Here is a 13143-nt window from a genome sequence, read left to right on the forward strand (position 1 = left end):
TTATACCCTACAACTAGAGGATTAGAATACCTGGCAATAATAGCAAAAAGTCTCCTCTAAATAAATGTAAAGTAAATATACGAATGTCTTCTTACAATATTACAAAAAATTACATTTCATACACATATATAATGAATTATAAATAAAACATATTTGTTTGACAAACTTTTTAAATTTATTAAAAAAAAATTGTAACAAATATGCAATGTTTATAATTTTTTATAACATACACATAACATGACAAATCGGCATTTCCCACCCAATCAAAATTGTAAAATAAATACTTACAATTTTTGGACTTGAGAGACGCAATCAAGGAAAAATCAATCCATACAATCCAATCCAATATCTTACTATTCCAATATGGGAAACGCTCAAAAACCCGAAAATAAAAAGTAAAACGTAAAAAAACGCTCCAGGAAATCCCGAAAACAGTAGTGTGGACACTTTAGGATTTAAAGTTATATACACACTATTTTTAAAAAACGGTCACGCATATCAATGTATCAATCCGAATCGAAACCCTCAAAAAAACCCGAAAAAGGTTTAAAAAGTGTAAAAACCGCTCCTGGCAAACACGAAAAATAGGAGAAAGAATGTCTAAATATAAGCATAATAACTTAAACGTTTGTTTCTCCGTTAAAAAACACGCTTCCTTCCATGTAGTTTTCATGCGAGGAACCGAAACCTGTAAAATAACATACATAACGAAAGCCACCCACAAATACCCCCTTCACATTTGTAAATATACTAACCATTAACATTAACCATGTAAGAAGACATTTCCGAACACTTACAATTAGACTTGAAGTAAAAAAAGCACGACACATCCATAACGGAGACTTTTCACCAAAACGCTACTTAAACTATTAATACATACACCAAAAAACACTACATAGTTCGATTATACCCTCAAACATGACCACTTACTTATAATTAGTAGTTAAAAATAACCTTACCTCTCTCCACGCGAAGCAACTCCCAACCGCGAGCTTCTCCAGTCCTGAATGGAGCGCAATAACCTTACGCGGTAAAAAAGTAGTCCCCTTAACCCATTTGTGTAAAAGGATAATAGAATAAACAATGTCATATGGAAAATATATAATACATACACATGTATAATGTAACAAATTAATACACTATACTCATGACAATTTTCCTTTATTAAAAAAATAAATATATTTAATAGAAATTAATATATATTAATTATTATATATTAATAATATTAAATAATTATGTAAGACTTTCAATAAAAGATGTAAATAATTTCTTATGGTGTATATTTATATGAATAATTTTGTGTATAATTTTAATAAAACATTATAAATGTTTATGCTAATAATTAATAATGATAAATAATATAACTTATTTATTGTTATTAATATAACAATTAGAACCATTTTGTATATAAAGAATGGCCTGAAAAAAAAGTATCTATTTTATCTGTGAATGTATATATTTTTGTTAATAATTAACAATATTTATGTTTATTAATTAATAATAATAATAATTAATAAAATAATTATCATTTTTATTAATTATTACAAACAGTTTTATAATTATGTCTAACTATAACAAAAGTATATAATTGCTTTACTAATATTTGGTCAATACCAGATATTATAATTAAACATATTGTTTCCCTATACAATTATAAACTTTACAACCAAATCGATTTATATGTTTTATGTAAAAACAACATTTTGAGAAATATACACCAAAGAAATTTTTTTTTTGATTTCAAGTTATCCTAACAAATGTAATAATAGTCATGTTACTTGTTAAAAAGAAAAATTTATTATATATATTTTATTATATTAATATTTAATATTAAAATTATTAAATATTAATGTAAAAATGTATAACAAATCATTGTTTTATGTATTTCTATATAAATACTTTAAATTGTAAGTGACTGATGGGAATATGTAAAATTTACAGAAAGAATGTAGTAATCAAAATTATTTTTTACATTGACAACATGTATATAAATGTAAATATGTTATTCTGTGAATAATAAAAGTCAAAAAAATTTGATGTTATATTTCTTTGTGATTGTATTGTAGTACACAATAAAAAATCAAAAAATTGTTTAATAAAGTTATTTGAAAACATCTATGTTGCATTAATTTTTAATATTAAAATACAGTAATGAACCAATGTATACAAATGTGCTGCACACTGACCAATTTTATATGTATTATTACTACTCCAGTCAATCTAATATCATAGAAGCTGCAAGACACTAGCAAAAAATTATTTACTATTCCTACTACACTCAAGGTACTACCATAAAATGTGGTGGAGACTGACCAATGTTTTTTTATTAATCCAACTCCAGTGTAGGTAATATTACTGATGGTGCTGGACACCAACCAATTAATAATTAGAATTCCAACTCCACTCTAGCTACTTTCTGGAAACATGCTAATACATAGATTTTTTTGTTCAAAATAAAGCGTACTAATGTAAAGTTATAATAATAGCTATTTTCGTGTAATAGATTTAATATATCAGTGTTAAGTTACACTATACATCAGCACTCTAAAATACCCAAAACTGTCCCAAAACACTAAAAAGACCCCTTCACCCTAAAGGCCAAAAGTGACCCTGAACCCTACAAATACCCCTTTATCAACAAACTGAAAACTGACCCTGAACCCTACAAATACCCCTTACCCACAAACTGAAAACTGACCCTGAACCCTACAAATACCCCTTTACCCACAAACTGAAAACTGACCCTGAACCCTACAAATACTCCTTTCCCCACAAACTGAAAACTGACCCAGAACCCTACAAATACCCCTTCACCCACAAACTGAAAACTGACCCTGAACCTCAAAAAAACTCCTCTACCCACAAACTGAAAACTGACCCTGAACCCTACAAATACTCCTTTCCCCACAAACTGAAAACTGACCCTGAACCCTACAAATACCCCTTTACCCACAAACTGAAAACTGACCCTGAACCCTACAAATACCCCTTCACCCACAAACTGAAAACTGACCCTGAACCCTACAAATACTCCTTTCCCCACAAACTGAAAACTGACCCAGAACCCTACAAATACCCCTTCACCCACAAACTGAAAACTGACCCTGAACCTCAAAAAAACTCCTCTACCCACAAACTGAAAACTGACCCTGAACCCTACAAATACTCCTTTCCCCACAAACTGAAAACTGACCCTGAACCCTACAAATACCCCTTTACCCACAAACTGAAAACTGACCCTGAACCCTACAAATACCCCTTCACCCACAAACTGAAAACTGACCCTGAACCCTACAAATACTCCTTTCCCCACAAACTGAAAACTGTCCCTGAACCCTACAAATACCCCTTTACCCACAAACTGAAAACTGACCCTGAACCCTACAAATACCCCTTCACCCACAAACTGAAAACTGACCCTGAACATCAAAAAAACTCCTTTACCCACAAACTGAAAACTGACCCTGAACCCTACAAATACTCCTTTCCCCACAAACTGAAAACTGACCATGAACCCTACAAATACCCCTTCACCCACAAACTGAAAACTGACCCTGAACCTCAAAAAAACTCCTTTACCCACAAACTGAACAGTGACCCTGAACCCTACAAATACCCCTTTACCCACAAACTGAAAACTGACCCTGAACTCTACAAATACTCCTTTCCCCACAAACAGAAAACTGACCCTGAACCCTACAAATACCCCTTTACCCACAAACAGAAAACTGACCCTGAACCCTACAAATACCCCTTTACCCACAAACTTAAAACTGACCCTGAACCCTACAAATACCCCTTTACCCACAAACTGAAAACTGACCCTGAACCCTAACAAATTAACCTATAACAAAAACTATGAAACTGAGCCAGAACACTATAAATAATAATAAACACAACATGAAATATGAATATATAATATAGAATTTTTTTTTTCAAAAACAATAATAAAATATATTATCACATTAGCTATAATAATAATTTTGATTAATTAATATTGCTTTATTCCAATTAATTAATTAACATCAACATAAATTAACACATTACATTTCAATGTATCCAATTAATGTAATTAAATCATTATTATAAAATAATTACCAATTAAGATTTTTAAATTATATGCAATATATTAATTACATCATTAAATAATGATAATTAATGTGTTAGCAATTTATAAATGTAAATAATATGCTAATTCCTAATAAAATAAATCACTAATTATTAATAATTAATAACCAAAATATCAATTAAAATCATATACAAATCAATTTTTACAAATAATAATTAATAATAAATAATTACTCAATTAATCAATTAAATTATATGCTAAATAATCAATTAAACAATTAACTAATTAATATTAATTATTTACCAATTAAAACAATTACCAAACATATATTAAATAATTATTTATTATTAAATTACTTCCCACCCTATTCCCCTATAAACCCACAACCCGCTCCTAAACATTAACTACTATTTATTTATATATTATATATATATTATTTTATAAAATCTATATTTTCTAACATTTTCTCAAATTTTTTTACTTTTACTATAATTATTATTAATTAATTAATCAATTAATCAATTAAATTATATGCTAAATAATCAATTAAACAATTAATAAATTAATATTAATTAATTACCAATTAAAACAATTACCAAACATATATTAAATAATTAATTATTATTAAATTACTTCCCACCCTATTCCCCTATAAACCCACAACCCGCTCCTAAACATTAACTACTATTTATGTATATATTATATATATATTATTTTATAAAATCAATATTTTCTAACATTTTCTCGATATTTTTTACTTTCACTATATTTCGATATTTTGTCTGGTCGATATTTTTGAGTCGATATTTTTGTATTCGATATTTTTGGGCCATTTTTACAGTCGATATTTTGTCCAACGATATTCCTATAGTCGATATTTAGTTAATGTCGATATTTTTCCGTCGATATTTTGTCCATTCGATATTATGTAGTCGATATTATGTCCAGTTACCCATTCTAACATACCTTTCATTTACTGTTTGCTACCCAACAAACAGCAAACAACTTACACCGAAATTTTAAATGTTCTCAAAACGGAAATCAATAATTATTTTCCAGAAAAAATAATTATTGATTTCGAATTAGCTATGATTAATAGCATTTTGAGAACATTTCCCCACACAGCAATCCAGGGTTGCTATTATCATTTTAATCAGAGTATATGGAGGCATCTCCAAAAATCTACTTTAAGTATACTATACTCTACAGATAGCACCTTTGCCTATCAAGTTAAAAAGTTAATAGCCCTGGCCTACGTCCCTGTTACAGATGTTGCTGAACATTACAATTTATTAATTGACAGCGCATACTATAAGAGGAATGAGGACAAACTAACACCATTGCTAGACTATTTTGAAGACACTTGGGTGGGAAGGTTGCACAGATCAGGACATCGACGCCAGCCCAAATTCCAAATCCCTTGGTGGAATGTCTACCTCAGTACTTTAAACCAAGAGGCTAAAACCAACAACAGTGTTGAAGGGTGGCATAATGCTTTCCAAGCAACTACAAACCGAGGCAAACCCACATTCCAAAACCTTCTAGAAGCTTTGAAAAAAGAACAAAGCTATCAGGAACTAAGAATGGAACAATCAGTGTCACAAATAGGTCCAAAACTCACTAAACAAACCCAACAAATGTTCCGACTACTTCAAAGTCAAGTCGCATTATACCCTACAACTAGAGGATTAGAATACCTGGCAATAATAGCAAAAAGTCTCCTCTAAATAAATGTAAAGTAAATATACGAATGTCTTCTTACAATATTACAAAAAATTACATTTCATACACATATATAATGAATTATAAATAAAACATATTTGTTTGACAAACTTTTTAAATTTATTAAAAAAAATTTGTAACAAATATGCAATGTTTATAATTTTTTATAACATACACATAACATGACAAATCGACATTTCCCACCCAATCAAAATTGTAAAATAAATACTTACAATTTTTGGACTTGAGAGACGCAATCAAGGAAAAATCAATCCATACAATCCAATCCAATATCTTACTATTCCAATATGGGAAACGCTCAAAAACCCGAAAATAAAAAGTAAAACGTAAAAAAACGCTCCAGGAAATCCCGAAAACAGTAGTGTGGACACTTTAGGATTTAAAGTTATATACACACTATTTTTAAAAAACGGTCACGCATATCAATGTATCAATCCGAATCGAAACCCTCAAAAAAACCCGAAAAAGGTTTAAAAAGTGTAAAAACCGCTCCTGGCAAACACGAAAAATAGGAGAAAGAATGTCTAAATATAAGCATAATAACTTAAACGTTTGTTTCTCCGTTAAAAAACACGCTTCCTTCCATGTAGTTTTCATGCGAGGAACCGAAACCTGTAAAATAACATACATAACGAAAGCCACCCACAAATACCCCCTTCACATTTGTAAATATACTAACCATTAACATTAACCATGTAAGAAGACATTTCCGAACACTTACAATTAGACTTGAAGTAAAAAAGCACGACACATCCATAACGGAGACTTTTCACCAAAACGCTACTTAAACTATTAATACATACACCAAAAAACACTACATAGTTCGATTATACCCTCAAACATGACCACTTACTTATAATTAGTAGTTAAAAATAACCTTACCTCTCTCCACGCGAAGCAACTCCCAACCGCGAGCTTCTCCAGTCCTGAATGGAGCGCAATAACCTTACGCGGTAAAAAAGTAGTCCCCTTAACCCATTTGTGTAAAAGGATAATAGAATAAACAATGTCATATGGAAAATATATAATACATACACATGTATAATGTAACAAATTAATACACTATACTCATGACAATTTTCCTTTATTAAAAAAATAAATATATTTAATAGAAATTAATATATAATAATTATTATATATTAATAATATTAAATAATTATGTAAGACTTTCAATAAAAGATGTAAATAATTTCTTATGGTGTATATTTATATGAATAATTTTGTGTATAATTTTAATAAAACATTATAAATGTTTATGCTAATAATTAATAATGATAAATAATATAACTTATTTATTGTTATTAATATAACAATTAGAACCATTTTGTATATAAAGAATGGCCTGAAAAAAAGTATCTATTTTATCTGTGAATGTATATATTTTTGTTAATAATTAAAAATGTTTATGTTTATTAATTAATAATAATAATAATTAATAAAATAATTATCATTTTTATTAATTATTACAAACAGTTTTATAATTATGTCTAACTATAACAAAAGTATATAATTGCTTTACTAATATTTGGTCAATACCAGATATTATAATTAAACATATTGTTTCCCTATACAATTATAAACTTTACAACCAAATCGATTTATATGTTTTATGTAAAAACAACATTTTGAGAAATATACACCAAAGAAATTTTTTTTTTGATTTCAAGTTATCCTAACAAATGTAATAATAGTCATGTTACTTGTTAAAAAGAAAAATGTATTATATATATTTTATTATATTAATATTTAATATTAAAATTATTAAATATTAATGTAAAAATGTATAACAAATCATTGTTTTATGTATTTCTATATAAATACTTTAAATTGTAAGTGACTGATGGGAATATGTAAAATTTACAGAAAGAATGTAGTAATCAAAATTATTTTTTACATTGACAACATGTATATAAATGTAAATATGTTATTCTGTGAATAATAAAAGTCAAAAAAATTTGATGTTATATTTCTTTGTGATTGTATTGTAGTACACAATAAAAAATCAAAAAATTGTTTAATAAAGTTATTTGAAAACATCTATGTTGCATTAATTTTTAATATTAAAATACAGTAATGAACAAATGTATACAAATGTGCTGCACACTGACCAATTTTATATGTATTATTACTACTCCAGTCAATCTAATATCATAGAAGCTGCAAGACACTAGCAAAAAATTATTTACTATTCCTACTACACTCAAGGTACTACCATAAAATGTGGTGGAGACTGACCAATGTTTTTTTATTAATCCAACTCCAGTGTAGGTAATATTACTGATGGTGCTGGACACCAACCAATTAATAATTAGAATTCCAACTCCACTCTAGCTACTTTCTGGAAACATGCTAATACATAGATTTTTTTGTTCAAAATAAAGCGTACTAATGTAAAGTTATAATAATAGCTATTTTCGTGTAATAGATTTAATATATCAGTGTTAAGTTACACTATACATCAGCATTCTAAAATACCCAAAACTGTCCCAAAACACTAAAAAGACCCCTTCACCCTAAAGGCCAAAAGTGACCCTGAACCCTACAAATACCCCTTTATCAACAAACTGAAAACTGACCCTGAACCCTACAAATACCCCTTACCCACAAACTGAAAACTGACCCTGAACCCTACAAATACCCCTTTACCCACAAACTGAAAACTGACCCTGAACCCTACAAATACTCCTTTCCCCACAAACTGAAAACTGACCCAGAACCCTACAAATACCCCTTCACCCACAAACTGAAAACTGACCCTGAACCTCAAAAAAACTCCTCTACCCACAAACTGAAAACTGACCCTGAACCCTACAAATACTCCTTTCCCCACAAACTGAAAACTGACCCTGAACCCTACAAATACCCCTTTACCCACAAACTGAAAACTGACCCTGAACCCTACAAATACCCCTTCACCCACAAACTGAAAACTGACCCTGAACCCTACAAATACTCCTTTCCCCACAAACTGAAAACTGACCCAGAACCCTACAAATACCCCTTCACCCACAAACTGAAAACTGACCCTGAACCTCAAAAAAACTCCTCTACCCACAAACTGAAAACTGACCCTGAACCCTACAAATACTCCTTTCCCCACAAACTGAAAACTGACCCTGAACCCTACAAATACCCCTTTACCCACAAACTGAAAACTGACCCTGAACCCTACAAATACCCCTTCACCCACAAACTGAAAACTGACCCTGAACCCTACAAATACCCCTTCACCCACAAACTGAAAACTGACCCTGAACATCAAAAAAACTCCTTTACCCACAAACTGAAAACTGACCCTGAACCCTACAAATACTCCTTTCCCCACAAACTGAAAACTGACCATGAACCCTACAAATACCCCTTCACCCACAAACTGAAAACTGACCCTGAACCTCAAAAAACTCCTTTACCCACAAACTGAACAGTGACCCTGAACCCTACAAATACCCCTTTACCCACAAACTGAAAACTGACCCTGAACTCTACAAATACTCCTTTCCCCACAAACAGAAAACTGACCCTGAACCCTACAAATACCCCTTTACCCACAAACAGAAAACTGACCCTGAACCCTACAAATACCCCTTTACCCACAAACTTAAAACTGACCCTGAACCCTACAAATACTCCTTTCCCCACAAACTGAAAACTGACCCTGAACCCTACAAATACCCCTTTACCCACAAACTGAAAACTGACCCTGAACCCTAAAAAATTAACCTATAACAAAAACTATGAAACTGAGCCAGAACACTATAAATAATAATAAACACAACATGAAATATGAATATATAATATAGAATTTTTTTTTTCAAAAACAATAATAAAATATATTATCACATTAGCTATAATAATAATTTTGATTAATTAATATTGCTTTATTCCAATTAATTAATTAACATCAACATAAATTAACACATTACATTTCAATGTATCCAATTAATGTAATTAAATCATTATTATAAAATAATTACCAATTAAGATTTTTAAATTATATGCAATATATTAATTACATCATTAAATAATGATAATTAATGTGTTAGCAATTTATAAATGTAAATAATATGCTAATTCTTAATAAAATAAATCACTAATTATTAATAATTAATAACCAAAATATCAATTAAAATCATATACAAATCAATTTTTAAAAATAATAAATAATAATAAATAATTACTCAATTAATCAATTAAATTATATGCTAAATAATCAATTAAACAATTAACTAATTAATATTAATTATTTACCAATTAAAACAATTACCAAACATATATTAAATAATTATTTATTATTAAATTACTTCCCACCCTATTCCCCTATAAACCCACAACCCGCTCCTAAACATTAACTACTATTTATTTATATATTATATATATATTATTTTATAAAATCTATATTTTCTAACATTTTCTCAAATTTTTTTACTTTTACTATAATTATTATTAATTAATTAATCAATTAATCAATTAAATTATATGCTAAATAATCAATTAAACAATTAACTAATTAATATTAATTAATTACCAATTAAAACAATTACCAAACATATATTAAATAATTAATTATTATTAAATTACTTCCCACCCTATTCCCCTATAAACCCACAACCCGCTCCTAAACATTAACTACTATTTATTTATATATTATATATATATTATTTTATAAAATCAATATTTTCTAACATTTTCTCGATATTTTTTACTTTCACTATATTTCGATATTTTGTCTGGTCGATATTTTTGAGTCGATATTTTTGTATTCGATATTTTTGGGCCATTTTTACAGTCGATATTTTGTCCAACGATATTCCTATAGTCGATATTTAGTTAATGTCGATATTTTTCCGTCGATATTTTGTCCATTCGATATTATGTAGTCGATATTATGTCCAGTTACCGTTGGAGTACCTTCCCTCACATTGCATGTTTTTGATTGCAGCCGCTGTGATTACCAGTGACTGAGACTATTTGAATATAAATGTGCAAAAAGAGTTCCAAGTAGAACAGATAAGAATCGTGAATAATTACATTCAAGATTCCAGACATCAATGAACAAGAATCAGTCAATGATAATAACTAAATTACTCAAAGTGGAAGAATCAATCAATGGTAACAAGCAAAAGACTCTGCCCACTTAATAATATCACATAAGTGTATTGTATTTACAATGCTAATCATAATTCAATGAATATGTGCTCAGTGCTCAGGTGATCACACAGTGAGTATAAAATACACAGTTCACAATGTTTATAAAGAAAAACAACAGCAATGGAACAACTCAACAGTCTTTCTAGTAGATACAGTTCTTTGACTCCAAATAATGTGAAGACTTAATGACTATCAGTCCTTTCCAGTTGTCGGAAGTGTAGACTGTGTTTGGACCAAAGTAAATGAACAGGTCATCATCAAGACAAGAATGACTTAAATTGATCAAGAGCATAAACTCTGAAAACAGAAAGTAGTTGGCATCAAAATTAATAAAAATAAACTAAAAATGGGGACTCAGTCGAAAAAAATGAACAAAATAAAAAAATACTCACAGTATTTGGAGTTACTATGGCAGTCTGCGAAAAATATAGAGAATAAATCACATGGTTAATGTTGCAGGTAGAAGAGAGAGTAAAGTGTCTCAACACAGGTGTGGAAGTGAACCTTCACCAGGATTGGGAAAGTTGGGAGCACACATACTTAGATAAAGGAACAAGTAGCCTAAATAATTTGGGCCGGGACGATCAGGGATTGTAAAAGGCCAGACTTTATGTCCAATCCTCCCAGTAACAAAATGCTGTTGAACTTTTGCCTACCCAGAGTGTGATCTTGAAAGAAGTCTCTGACGTAAAAGCCAGGAGTGACTATCCCTTTTAATATCTGCCTTGAAGAGAGACTGCTACTGTTGACACTAAAGAATAACAATGTCATAATGATTAAACCTACAAAAAAATGGGTAGGAATTTGTATACAAAATGTATCCTCGAATAAAGAGGAAGAGATGCAACAAGTCTCAAATCCCCATCATTACAGACTCCTCAAGGGCATTCCTTTGCTAGAGATCCAAAGAACCATCAAGATTTCCCAACGAAAGGAGCAAGGTGGAAGGGTACCTAAGAACTTTGCCTATTAGAAATACTGTTGCGATGTTCCATTGCTGTTGTTTTTCTTTATACACTGCACTGTTTATTTCATTCTCACTGTGTGATCATCTGAGCGCATACATTATGGACTATGATTAGCATTATAAATACAATATGCTTATGTGATATTACTACGTGGGCCTACTGGTTTGCTTATTACCATTGATTCATTCTTCTTGATTGAGTCTTTTGCTCATTACCATTTATTGTTTTTTTTATCTATTTCTGGAATCTTGAAAATTATTGTGTATGCTCCTTATCCGTTCTACTTTGAACCTTTGTTGCACATCGATAGACAATTGTCTTTGATTCTAGGTGTCTTTTGTTTTGGGATGCCCCTGTTGCATGAAAACAATGAGACTATTTGCAAGTATTACACCAGCAGACCTTTTGTATATATGCACTTATGCTCTGGAAAAAAGATGCACCCTTTAAAGAAAACTACATCCCAAAAAATTAACCATCCATAAATAATCTAAATTATTTCTTGATTTATTCTGGTCTTTGACGTTGTACTTTGCTCCCTTGTGCTCCCCTGCATTTTGGGTAGGTTTGCACTATAGAAATACCTCATATAAACATCATACATATATGCATACAAACATTCCACTAATCAACTTTGTGTGTTTAGTATGCTACAGGCTCAAAGCTATACCTCCCAGGGCTGTTCCGACCCCAACGTTTATTCAGACCTGGACGGGCAGGCTTTGCTCCAACACCATCACGTCTCTCTGACTTCGTTGATCTTACCCTGCAGAAACATGTGACGAATCTCCCTGCTTATATCAAAGATAGCAAGGACATCCTTATATAATTTGACAGGTACCCATGTTCAGAAGAACTTACATTCATGACATTTGACGTTGTAGGACTATACACCTGTATTGAGAAGGAATTTGGAATGCTGGCAACCCAGTACTATCTTGAAAAAGAGGGGGCAGACCACTATGCTCATAATGTCATGATTCTTGATATGATTGATCTTATTCTTAGTAATAACTTTTTCAAGCATGACGAAAGATGGTCAGAACTCGCAGAATCTGTAGTAGAGACACAGAATTGAAAGATAAGATCAAAGACATCAAACAACGTTTCAGACATAGGGGTTATGACCGCCACACCCTGAATAAAGCAGAACAGAGAATACTACAGTTGCCCAGATCTGATATCCTCCTAGCCTCCACAGTCCAAAACAGAAGG

This window comes from Lissotriton vulgaris, chromosome 5 (assembly GCF_964263255.1).
Source record: "Lissotriton vulgaris chromosome 5, aLisVul1.2, whole genome shotgun sequence".
NCBI lineage: Eukaryota > Metazoa > Chordata > Amphibia > Caudata > Salamandridae > Lissotriton > Lissotriton vulgaris.